Here is a 12072-nt window from a genome sequence, read left to right as displayed (position 1 = left end):
CAAAATAACTGCAAATTAGGATGAAACGTTTGGAGGAAATGAACATGGCAATAGGGATAATGGTGGAAAGGAGGAATGACAGTGCTTAGGGAGGCCCGGAGGTCTTCCCTGAAGATACGATATTGAAGCCAAGAGCCCAGAGGTGAGAAGGCACCTGCCGTTCAAGCAGAGAGAAGGGTGGTCCGAATGGGCAGCAGGCGGAGACCCTGGGTGAGGTGGGACAGCGCGGTGAGGCCAGTGTGATCAGCCAATGTGAGGTCTGGGGGAAGGAGGCAGGGAGGCAGTCATGCAGGACCTTGGAGGTGAGAGCAGTGTTTTGAATTTTTATCTGAAGTGCAGTGAGAAGGCACGGGTGAGCTGGAACCACCAGACTGGCACATTTATCTCCAGGCAAGAATACTGTAGTGGGTTGCCATTTCCTTTTCCAGGGGATCTTCCCTACCCAGGGATCAAACCCACGTCTCCTGCATTGCAGGCGGACTCTTTACGGCTGAGCCGCCAGGGAAGCCCACAGAGCATACTGGTGGATAGTTATAAGAAAGGGAGGAGTACAGGATGATCTACAAGTTTCTGGTGTGAAAACTTGCTCCCCACTGGAAGAGATGTGGTTGGAGGGTGCCCAGAAATGAACAGATAAGAGTTGATAATAAGTCAGGCAGGGCAGGCTAAGGCTGGCTGCCAGGGCAATGCAGAGACCTTCTGGGTTCTGAGATTGGATCCGGATGAAAGCAATGTTGAGAAAGTTGTTCTAGGATGAGCATGCCATGAATAAAAAGAGTGGAGAGGCAGGCCAGTAAGTAAGGAAAATGAAAGGGAAAGTCACTCAGTTGTGTCCCACTCTTTGCAACCCCATATCACCTGGAGAAGGAAATGGCAACCCAATCCAATGTTCTTACCTGGAGAATCCCATGGACAGAGGAGCCAGGTGGGCTACAGTCCAAGAGTCGGACACAACTGAGTGACTAACACTTTCACTTTCCACTCTGTACAGTGGAATTCTCCAGACCAGAAATACTGGAGTAGGTAGCCTCCCTCCTCCAGGGGATCTTCCCAACCCAGGGATCGAATCCAGTTCTCCCACATTGCAAGCAGATTCTTTACCAGCTGAGCTACCAGGGAAGTCCACGAATACTGGAGTGGGTAGCCTATCCCTTCTTCAGGGGATCTTCCTGACCCAGGATTTGAACGGGGGTCTCCTGCATGAGTGCAGACCTTTACCAGCTGAGCTACCACGGAAGCCCACCGGGGCATAATTTAGGGCAGTGAGGATGTTGAGGAGGGACTGAGAAATTTGGAAGAAATAGTTGGCAGCTCTTGGAGATAAAGAAAGAGAATCGAAGGTGAGATGAAAGATGAATGATACCAATGTTCCAGAAAAGGACAGGTGGAGAGATGAGGCAATTTCCGATGTTTTAAAATGATGAGAGGGCTCCCAGACGGAAATGTCCATCAGCCAATAAATACAGTTAATGGCATCAGATCTGGTGTCTAAACTGGTTGCCAAACGGACTGCATGCTAGGTAACTGAGGGTGATTTTCTCTCTCACACGTGGATTCACAATCTTCCAAAAATGTGAAGACACCAACATTCACTTAACATTCAATCTGCATTTGCTAGTCAAACCATGCTCAACATAACTAATCTCTGAAAATTCAGAAGTTTCCTTTAGGTTCTTACCATACTTTAGGGTCACCATTAAGAACGTGAGTTATGGTTGGTTTGAAACTTTGAGATAGAACTAATATTGTTAGGGAAAATGTCCTCTTTGAACCTTGATAGATGAAATGTACAAAGACACTGATCTCCACCTTAGAGGGTTTCTGTTCTCTCCCTTCTCAAAATTTACACATTCTTTTTCAGTGTTAGCACAGCTGACTAACATTTTATTTTCTGTCTTTGCTTTCCCCACCTATCTCAAAAGCCATATGGTAGGCAGCTAATAATGTGGTTTGCAGAACAATATAACTGGCTGCCTCTGTTCACAGCACAGCAAAAACTTGCTCCACCCGCTCAGTCTCCCCAGTCCCCCCTGCTGACAATCCCCTTCTCCCCTCCTAGCTTCCATGTCTTATCTTCCTTCCCTTAAATGCCTTTTTCTCTTCCTGCTTCAACAACTTCTTTCTTTCCCTCTGGCTCACTTGTCTTCTGTTTGCCTGCTCACCCAACTTCTCCCCTACAGAGCTCAGAGATTCAGAACAACACTTGTCTGAGCAGTGACTGCCCTCCCTGACTTCTGTCTGTTAAAAAAAAAAAAGAAAGAAAGAAAAATCCTTGTCATCCAAGCTTCATGACTGCCTGGATTCCAGATAAACTAAGATTTATTATGTGTATACAATGGCGACCCCCAGGCTATGTACCTTGAATGAGTATCACGAATCATCGAGGAGAAGAGTCAAAGCAAGCAGTGTCTTTTTTTTATCTGGAAAACATTATTTTTATAATTATTGAAGAAGATAATAAACAGAATCAAATTAATACTTTGCATGGCCAGAACAGCAGTTGAGGTCAAAAGTCACTGAGAGGGCAGCATGGCTCTCCTTGGGAAGCTTGAGTATTGTGTCCACTGTGTCCTGTGTGAGTGGACCCAGGGGACAGCAGAGTGACCCAGGGACCACCTGGGAGCCTTCATTTGCTGACCCTTGACTTACTTCTCTCTTTCCCTCTCTTCCCCACCAAAGCCAAAAAGCAAAAAGTAAAAGAGTTGGGACATTTGTTTGGGATCGAAAAGGATGGTTGAGTAGAAGGAAAGCTTTCCTTTTTTCTCGTCTCATAATGGATCACTTTCCACCCAACCAGCTGAATCACTGCATTATTAGCTTTACTTGTTAAGATGAACCAAATACTAGGACTTTGGAATGGTCACTCTATCAATTCAGGCCTTTAAAAAACCAAACAAGATGATATTATGTAAGAATCAATGTGGGGCAAATGGCTAATACTGTGGCCAAAATCCTTGGTTGACCTCAGAGTAATCAATTCAGGCAAAAATAACCTTGGGGGAGAAGTTTCCTGGGTCAGTCACCTCTAACTATGTTCCTTCAAAGTTGAGAACAAGACTCTGAATTGGCCCTTTACTCACTAAACTGATACTCTGTGGCCCCAAATACTCATTTTGTTCCAGAGAGATGTAGCTTTTCCCCAAAGCTTCTGTTAGGAATATAGACACAAACCAAGAAAGAACTCTTTTAAGCAACTACCATGTCTTGGTAGGCCTGACTCACTAATTACATGCTAATGGGATTTTTCACGTTGAAATGTGTATTAAATCTTGAATCATTGCACTTCCCTGGCAATCCAGTGGTTAAGATTCTCCACTTTCACTGCAGGGGTCCAGGTTGGATCTCTGGTCCTGGAACTAAGATTCCACCTGCTACATGATCCAGCCAAAATAATAATAACGATAATAATAATGTTGAATCTTTCATTGACATTAGGATTGGACTGAGCCTATATCATGAGAACTGGGGAAGGCACTGGCGACCCACTCCAGCACCCTTGCCTGGAAAATCCCATGGGCAGAGGAGCCTGGTTGGCTGCAGTCCATGGGGTCGCAAAGAGTCAGACATGACTGCGTGACTTCACTTTCACTTTTCTCTTTCATGCATTGGAGAAGGAAATGGCAACCCACTCCAATGTTCTTGCCTGGAGAATCCCAGGGACGGGGGAGCCTGGTGGGCTGCCGTCTATGGGGTCACACAGGGTTGGACACGACTGAAGCGACTTAGCAGCAGCAGCATATCATGAGAACATATCTTACTATTAATAATTCAGTTAGTTCATTTAAAAATCCCGGATATTGTGTCACCATGATGTCAAACAGCAAGTTTAATTGACTTTAATACCAGTAGATCAGATCAGATCAGATCAGATCAGTCACTCAGTCGTGTCCGACTCTTTGTGACCCCATGAATCGCAGCACACCAGGCCTCCCTGTCCATCACCAACTTCCGGAGTTCACTCAGACTCACGTCCATTGAGTCAGTGATGCCATCCAGCCATCTCATCCTCTGTTGTCCCCTTCTCCTCCTGCCCCCCAATCCCTCCCAGCATCAGAGTCTTTTCCAATGAGTCAACTCTTCACATCAGGTGGCCAAAGTACTGGAGTTTCAGCTTTATCATCATTCCTTCCAAAGAAATCCCAGGGCTGATCTCCTTCAGAATGGACTGGTTGGATCTCCTTGCAGTCCAAGGGACTCTCAAGAGTCTTCTCCAACACCACAGTTCAAAAGCATCAATTCTTCAGCGCTCAGCCTTCTTCACAGTCCAACTCTCACATCCATACATGACCACAGGAAAAACCATAGCCTTGACTAGATGAACCTTTGTTGGCAAACTGATGTCTCTGCTTTTGAATATGCTATCTAGGTTGGTCATAACTTTCCTTCCAAGGAGTAGATACAGCCCCTGAAAAGCTAAAACACATGCATTGCAGCTAGGAGTTGCATATTCTCTATCCCAGTAGTCATTAGAGGTTATAGTCAAAATCTGAAACTCTTTTTTTAAAAAAACTCATAGACTGTATTTTTAGGGCAGTTTTAGAAGTTCAGAAATTTTATAGAAATAGGAAGCAGAAAATACAGAATTCCCATTATTACCCCTCCCCAGTTTCCTTTATTATTAACATCTTAGTTGACTTCACTCAGTGGCTCAGTGGTAAAGAATCCGCCTGCCAGTGCAGGAGACACGAGAGACACGGGTTCGATACCTGAATGGGGAAGATTCCCTGGAGGAGAGCATGGCAACACTCTCCAGTGTTCTTGCCTGGGATTGCAGGGACAGAGGAACCTGGCAGGCTATAGTTCACGGAGGTCACAAAAGAGTTGGACACAGCTTAGCGACTAAAGAACAACTACAAGCCTTAGTATAGCACATTTGTACAATTGATAAGCCAATACTGATATATTATTGACTAAAGTCCACAGTTCACACTAGAGTTCACTCTTGGTGTTATACGTTCTGTGGGTTTTGACAAATGTGCAGTGACATGTATCCACCATTACAGGATCAGAAAGAATAGTTTCACTGCCCCCCAAATCCCCTGTGATCTTCTTTTTTATCCTGCCCTCCCCCCGGGATCTCTGGAAACCAATGAGCTTTTTAACGTCTCCATGGGCTTGCCTACTTGAGAATGTCATAGTTGGAATTACATAGCATATGGTCTTTTCAGACTGGCTTCTTTCATTTGGCACGATGCATTTAAGGTTTTTGCACATCTTTCTGTGGTTTCATAGCTCATTTGTTTTCATCACTGAATGATATTCCATTGTACGGATGTACCACAGTTTGTTTATCCATTCTTTTTTTCTATTATTATATACCTCCCATGTACTCTATATTCTACCTAATTCTATGAGGGCTACCAAAAATTCTGAAATAGCTTTATTTTCAAGGTTACTTCTAATTATGACATTAAAATATATGTTAGACAAAATAATATAAAAGAATATTTGAAAGCATTGACCTATATGGTTTGCACCAAAGAAATGTGTGCTATGAGAGTGAAGTTCTCAAGGAAACCTGAGTCTCTTGAAATTAGACACGTTTTTTTTGTTTTTTTTTTTTGCATATATGTGTCCAGGATCCAAAGCATTCATCGGATTTTCAAAAGGATATGTTACACCTCCACCTAATAGTAAGAAGCATTGTAGAGATGAGGAGGGTGCGAACAATCACTATGGCACAAACAGATGGAGAGGAGTTAGTGATGGTAGTAAGGCTTGACCTGAAAACTGAAGGGTGATGGTAGGATCTGGTTTGGTGGAGCAAGCAGTACATCGCAAGAGTAGAAGCGGGGAAGCCGGGTAGGGCTGTGAAATAGGGAGGAAGAATAGATCTGAACTGGGAAGGGATGAGAAGTACGGTTGGCTAAGAAAGAGAAGTCCTTCAAAGTCCAGAAGTTACTTAATTTGAAATTATAAGCTGCAAAATGTCTGCTGCTGCTGCTGCTAAGTCACCTCAGTCGTGTCCGACTCTGCGCCCCATAGACAGCAGCCCACCAGGCTCCCCCATCCCTGGGATTCTCCAGGCAAGAACACTAGAGTGGGTTGCCAGTTCCTCTCCAATGCATGAAAGTGAAAAGTGAAAGTGAAGTCGCTCAGTAGTGTCCAACTCTTAGTGACCCCATGGACTGCAGCCTACCAGGCTCCTCCGTCCATGGAATTTTCCAGGCAAGAGCACAGGAGTGGGGTGCCATTGCCTTCTCTGGCAAAATGTCTTATTCACCCCAAATACAGTGCCCCATGCCAAATGTCAATCTGCATGCGTGCGTGCGTGCACACACACACACACACACTCACACACACTCGTGAGTGATACCCAGAAGAATATAGCATCCTGGTTCCCTTTGCCACATCTGTGGGGAGAAATTCCCCTGTAGAAAAGCTCTAGATTAGCAAGTCCATGTGAAGCCATGAACCCTGACCTGGAAGAAAGCATGAGGCAAAAGGAGGGATGGGTTCCCTTCTGTTAAGTCAGCTTCATCTCTGCTCTTGGCTCTGAAACACTTTGCTCATTTTCCACTCTATAGCATGGATGAGAAAATGCCCTGCAAACCCTAGAGCACTTTGTAAATGTTCCTGCTATTATGCTGCCCCAACTCATGTGAAATATGTTTCCTTTTCTTCTCTGCCTTTCTAAATCAAATCCATCCCTAAATGTCTGGCTCAAAATTTAAGCTTTTCTTGACTATTTCAGCAGACTGTGATCTTTCTGTCCCCTAAAAGTCAATAGAATTTATAATACGAATCTTTCATTTGGCCAGTTTCACATGCTGCCTGGATATTATTTGTTTGTTCATTTCTTGTGGGTTTCTCTCCTGCCTAGCACTACAAGATCATGGGAGGTGTTCACTGATGGATGCCATGTGCTAAAACAGTGTCTGACACGTAGTAGATGTTCAATAAATACTTTTAAAATGTACCAGTGACAAATAGGATACATACAGAGATGTTTTATGCTATTTTTCTTCCTCATGAAGTTTTAATTTATGCCATTCACCTGATAGATAACTACTCGATTGCATGTGTAGAACTAGTGATCCTAGTTAGCCATGAATTTGGCAGGCTATAGACGAATAGCCCACATTACCCTTCTTGGTGTAGGTCAGATGATGTCACATCAAACACACGTCGCTCCTCTCTTCCATTACCATTTTGCCTTGTTTCCTGCTAATGGTCTCTTATCTGAACCTCAGGCATGTGTGCTAAGGCGCTTTAGTCGTGTCCAACTCTATGACCCTGTGGACTGTAGCCCGCCAGCCTCCTCTATCCATGGGATTCTCCAGGCAAGAATACTGGAGTGGGTTGCCTTGCCCTCCTCCAGGGGAGCTACCTGACCCAGGGACTGAAACTGCGTCTCTTATATCTCCTGAATTGTCAGGCAGGTTCTTTACCACTAGCACCACCCGGGAAGCCCCTGTCTGAACCTCAAATAATACCAAGTGGTGCTTATAACTTAAAAAGTGCATTTTTCAAGACATTTCTTTTGGAGGAGTGAGAGTAATCCTTTCTCTCCTCCCTCATTCATCCTTCGCAGCAGACTTGACCTTAGTAGACAAAGGCCTGGCTCAGAGCAAGCTCCGCTCCTATGACTGTCTAAGTAGACAAGGTGCCTGACACTTCTCACTGTCCCACATCCTAGCTAACCAACTTTGCTTCATGGAATTCATGAAGCATAACCACCTACATGACTATGAATGTTTTAATTTGAATACTGGAGTGAGTTGCTATGCCCTCCTCCAGGGGATCTTCCCAACCCAGGAATCAAACCCGTATCTCTCAAGTCTTTTACATTGGCAGGTGGGTTCTTCACCACTAGTACCTCCTGGGAAGCCCAAAGTTTCCTAGTAAAGTGACCTAAAAGACAGCATCTTCAACCTCTGGGAACTGCAGAGAGAATAAAGACAAGAGAGTGGTGATAATACAGGCCAGAAGCCAACCACCAAACAGATAATGAGTCAGGCTGGTTGGCTCTTTGCCTGAGAGGGATTGCGTCTCCACCAAATCTTGCAGAGCTGGGGTCCAGGTCTCAGCCTTGTGGTTTTGATAACTCTATTTTTTGTTGTTGTTGTTTTCATTTTATCCAAGAGTCATCAGGATCTGATGAGTTGATTCACTCTAACCAAACCACAGACTGGCTTTGTTTTTCCCCCAAATCACAGTGCCAGTGTATGAGAGCGAGAGATATACAGTCCAAGTATTTAGTCCTATTCGCTTCTGTTGTATGGGCTTCCGAGATAGCTCAGTTGGTAAAGAATCCGCCTGCAATGCAGGAGACCCCGGCTCGATCCCTGGGTCGGGAAGATCCCCTGGAGAAGGGAAACACCACCCACTCCAGTATTCTGGCCTGGAGAATTCCATGGACTGTATGGGGTCACATGGGATCACAGAGAGTTGGACATGATTGAGCAGCTTTCACTCTCACTTCTGATATACACAAAACTGATAAATTACATTTCTAAAGGGGAGAGAGCTTGCCAGGCATGGACACAGAGTCTTCAGGGCACTTGCTGTGGGGAACAGCATAACTTGATACACACACAAGTCCTGCTTTGGAAAGTGCTTTCCCATGGGATAGAACGTTATGGCGTGGAGACCCAGAGATGCACTCTTCCACGTCACTTTTTTCATGAAAACTACCATCCGTTTACATGTCATCATAAAATGCATCTTCGGGGGCTTCCCTGGTGGTCTAGTGGTTGAGAATTTGCCTGCCAATGCAGGGGACACGGGTTCTATCCTGGGTCCAGGAATATCCCACGTGCCAAGGAACAACTAAGCCCCCACGTCACGAATACTGAGCCCACACTCTAGAGCCCAAGTGCCGAGCCCACATGCCACAACGACTGAAACCTTCAAGCCTAGAGCCTGTGCTCTGCAACAAGAGAGGACACTGCAACTAGAAGCCTTGCAACGAAGAGAAGCCCTGCCAATGCAACTAGAGAAAGCAAGTGTGCAGCAACGAAGACCCAGCGCAGCCAAAAACAAACAAATAGTTTTTAGAAAAGAAAAGAAAATGCATCTTTGTTTATGTTTAGTATCTTTATCCCCCCTCACACTTTAAAGGGGCTTCCCTGGTGTCTCAGATGATAAAAAATTTGCCTGCAATGCAGGAGACTGGGGTTCCATCCCTGGATTGGGAAGATTCCCTGTAGAAGGGAATGGCAACCCACTCCAGTCTTCTTGCCCGGAGAATTCCATGGACAGAGGAGCCTGGCAAGCTCCAGTCTATGGGGTGGCAAAGAGTCAGACACGTCTGAGCGACTAACACTTTCACTTTTATTTGCCCCTTTAAAATCTCAGTATATGTGCCTTGCAATGTTGTGTCAGTTTCTGCTGTACAATGAAGCCAATCAGCTATATGTATACATATATCCCATCTCTCTTGAGCCTCCCTCCCACCCCAACCCCATCCCACCCATCTAGGTCACCACAGAGCACTGAGCTGAGCTCCCAGCACTGTACAGCGGTTCCCACTAGCTGGGAACGCATGGTGGTGTGTACGTGCCAGTCTCAGTGTCCCGATTCATCCTTCCCTCCCTTCCCCCACTGTGTCCACATGTCCATTCTTGACTGCTGCATCTCTATCCTCCCTGCAAATAGGTTCATTTTTCTAGTATCTTTAAATCATACTTAAAATTCTTTTAATTTCAAAGTATGCAATCATTGGCTCAGTGGTAAAGAATCTGCCTGCCAATTGCCGGAGACACAAGAGACACCGGTACAATTCCTGGGTTGAGGAAGATCTCCTGGAGGAGGAAATGGCAACCCATTCCAGTGTTCTTGCCTGAAGAATTCCATGGACAGAGGAGCCTGGCAGGCTACCATCTACGGTATCAAAGAGTCAGACAAAACCAAGAAACTGAGCACGCACACATGCCTGCAATCAATCCAAGAAAAGGAAAAAAGAAAAACACAAAACTCCACAGATGTGCAAAGAAAGTTAATCACCTCACATCTCCATTCCTGACCCTTGTCATGACCGAAGTGGAAATGACTGGGGTAAGCAGCTTTCTGCACCTTTTGCCAGGATCACACAAAGACACACACAGCACAGTTAGGAGTTTTCAAATTATTTTTACAAATGTGGGCTTACATGAGGCACCTCACTCTGAAACTTACTTAATTCATCAATGAATATAATTCAAATCCATTATATTTTAGTAGCCACATCATGTTCCCTGCTTTGGGTAGATATGCCTAGGGTCCTTCTTCAGATCAAAGTCTAGTCTTTGACCATGACAAGAACAATAAAGAATTAAACAATAAGGTGTCAAACATTCCCAGGCCTATATTGTTACATATTGATCTTCTCACTTCTAGAAACTGGATTCCCCAAAGAGAATGCCTTTTTTTAAAGAAATGGTAGTTTCAGTTGTATAAGCTGTTTTCCATAAATTGCAGTGAATTTTACTGACCATTTCTTAATGACACAAAGATAAGGACCTTTTTTTTAATCAGAAAAATCTGTCTCCTTATTACACAAAAGGGCTGTTAAAACCTATGGGGTGTGAATTCTTGTAAGAGTTTCTGTCACCATAGGAGAAAGTCCCTGATTTAAGCATTTTGCCCTTTTCATAGTGTCTGAGAATGTTTGAGCTGGTCTAGCCCAGTGGGCACTTAAATAAATATTCGTTGAGTGTTGAATACATGAAGGTCATCTTGTTCAAGTTTCTCATTTCACACATGGGGAAATTGAAGCTCAGAGGGTTAAGTGAGGCACAGCTAGGGTGAAAGGGAGGAAAAAGTCCAAGCAATCTAAGCTGCAAAGAGATTTAGGAGCTTGGAGTAGGGAGGAGAGGACTTCGGGTGTGGCCATGAGTACAGGACATATACAAAGGTTGAGAGAAGAAGACTTACAGAGTTTGTGCATTAAGAATACGATTCTTTTTTGATGTTTTCTTGAATGGCAGCAGCGAGGGTTTAAATTTAACTTTCTTGTGATGATTTCTTGTGACCTCTATTTCTTTGAACATGACCTGGTGCAGAACCAGACCTTTGGTGCTTCAAGGACTGTGAGGTTTCCTATAATCTGTGTTCCTTCTCCTGGACCCTCCCATAGATCTGTTTCCTAGTCCCCACGTGGTTAGATGAAGCCACAAGACTGAGTTACAGCCTTTGGATTGAGGACAGAAGAGAGGAACACCATGCCTAGGCCTCACCCATGAAAACCTCCCACTGGGAATCTCTCTTGTTTCTCAGCTGGAAGCCAAGGTCCCACACACCAGTGGAGGAAGCCTGAGTCCCTGCATCACTGCTCGGAAGGCCACCTGCTAAACACCGACTCTGGACTGTTATGAGAAGTCAACTTCCATTGTGTTAAGCTGATGTAGCTTTTGATCCGGAGAAGGCAATGCCACTCCACTCCAGAACTCTTGCCTGGAAAATCCCATGGACGGAGGAGCCTGGTAGGCTGCAGTCCATGGGGTTGCTAAGAGTCAGACAGGACTGAGCAACTTCACTTTGACTTTTCCCTTTCATGCATTGGAGAAGGAAATGGCAAGCCACTCCAGTGTTCTTACCTGGAGGATCCCAGGGACGGGGGAGCCTGGCGGGCTGCTGTCTATGGGGTTGCACAGAGTCGGACACAACTGAAGCGACTTAGCAGCAGCAGCAGCTTTTGATCTGTTACATCAGCTGTGTTACATAACTGGGGCCATGACTTCCACTGTACCTATTAGGGTTTCTTTTTGTTTGGTTGGTTTATGAATAAGCAGACATAAAATCCAGAACCGGTATCAATAAATGGTGCCATCATGATTACACCCACTAAGTCATACAAAGTTCGTGTGGAGACCTAACCCTCCCACCTTAATTACCATGAGACTGAATACATAGGAGCAAGGGAGAAAACTGTCTGACGTTAACATTTTTCCTTACTACCACATAACTTAATTTAGTTTGATCCCAGTGCAAACTTGATTTCTTTCCTCCAAGAGTTTAAGGAATCATTTCTCTTTTTGAGCATTGTTTTTTTGCCAATTGCTCTTGCCCAATCACTCATGCTATATTGGTTGTCTTGACAGGAGGGGAGATTTACCAAATAATTGTTTCAGTTTTTCTTGCTTTAAAGGT

The sequence above is a fragment of the Bubalus bubalis genome, chromosome 8 (assembly GCF_019923935.1).
Source record: "Bubalus bubalis isolate 160015118507 breed Murrah chromosome 8, NDDB_SH_1, whole genome shotgun sequence".
Classification (NCBI taxonomy): Eukaryota; Metazoa; Chordata; class Mammalia; order Artiodactyla; family Bovidae; genus Bubalus; species Bubalus bubalis.
This window is presented reverse-complemented; position numbering follows the sequence as displayed.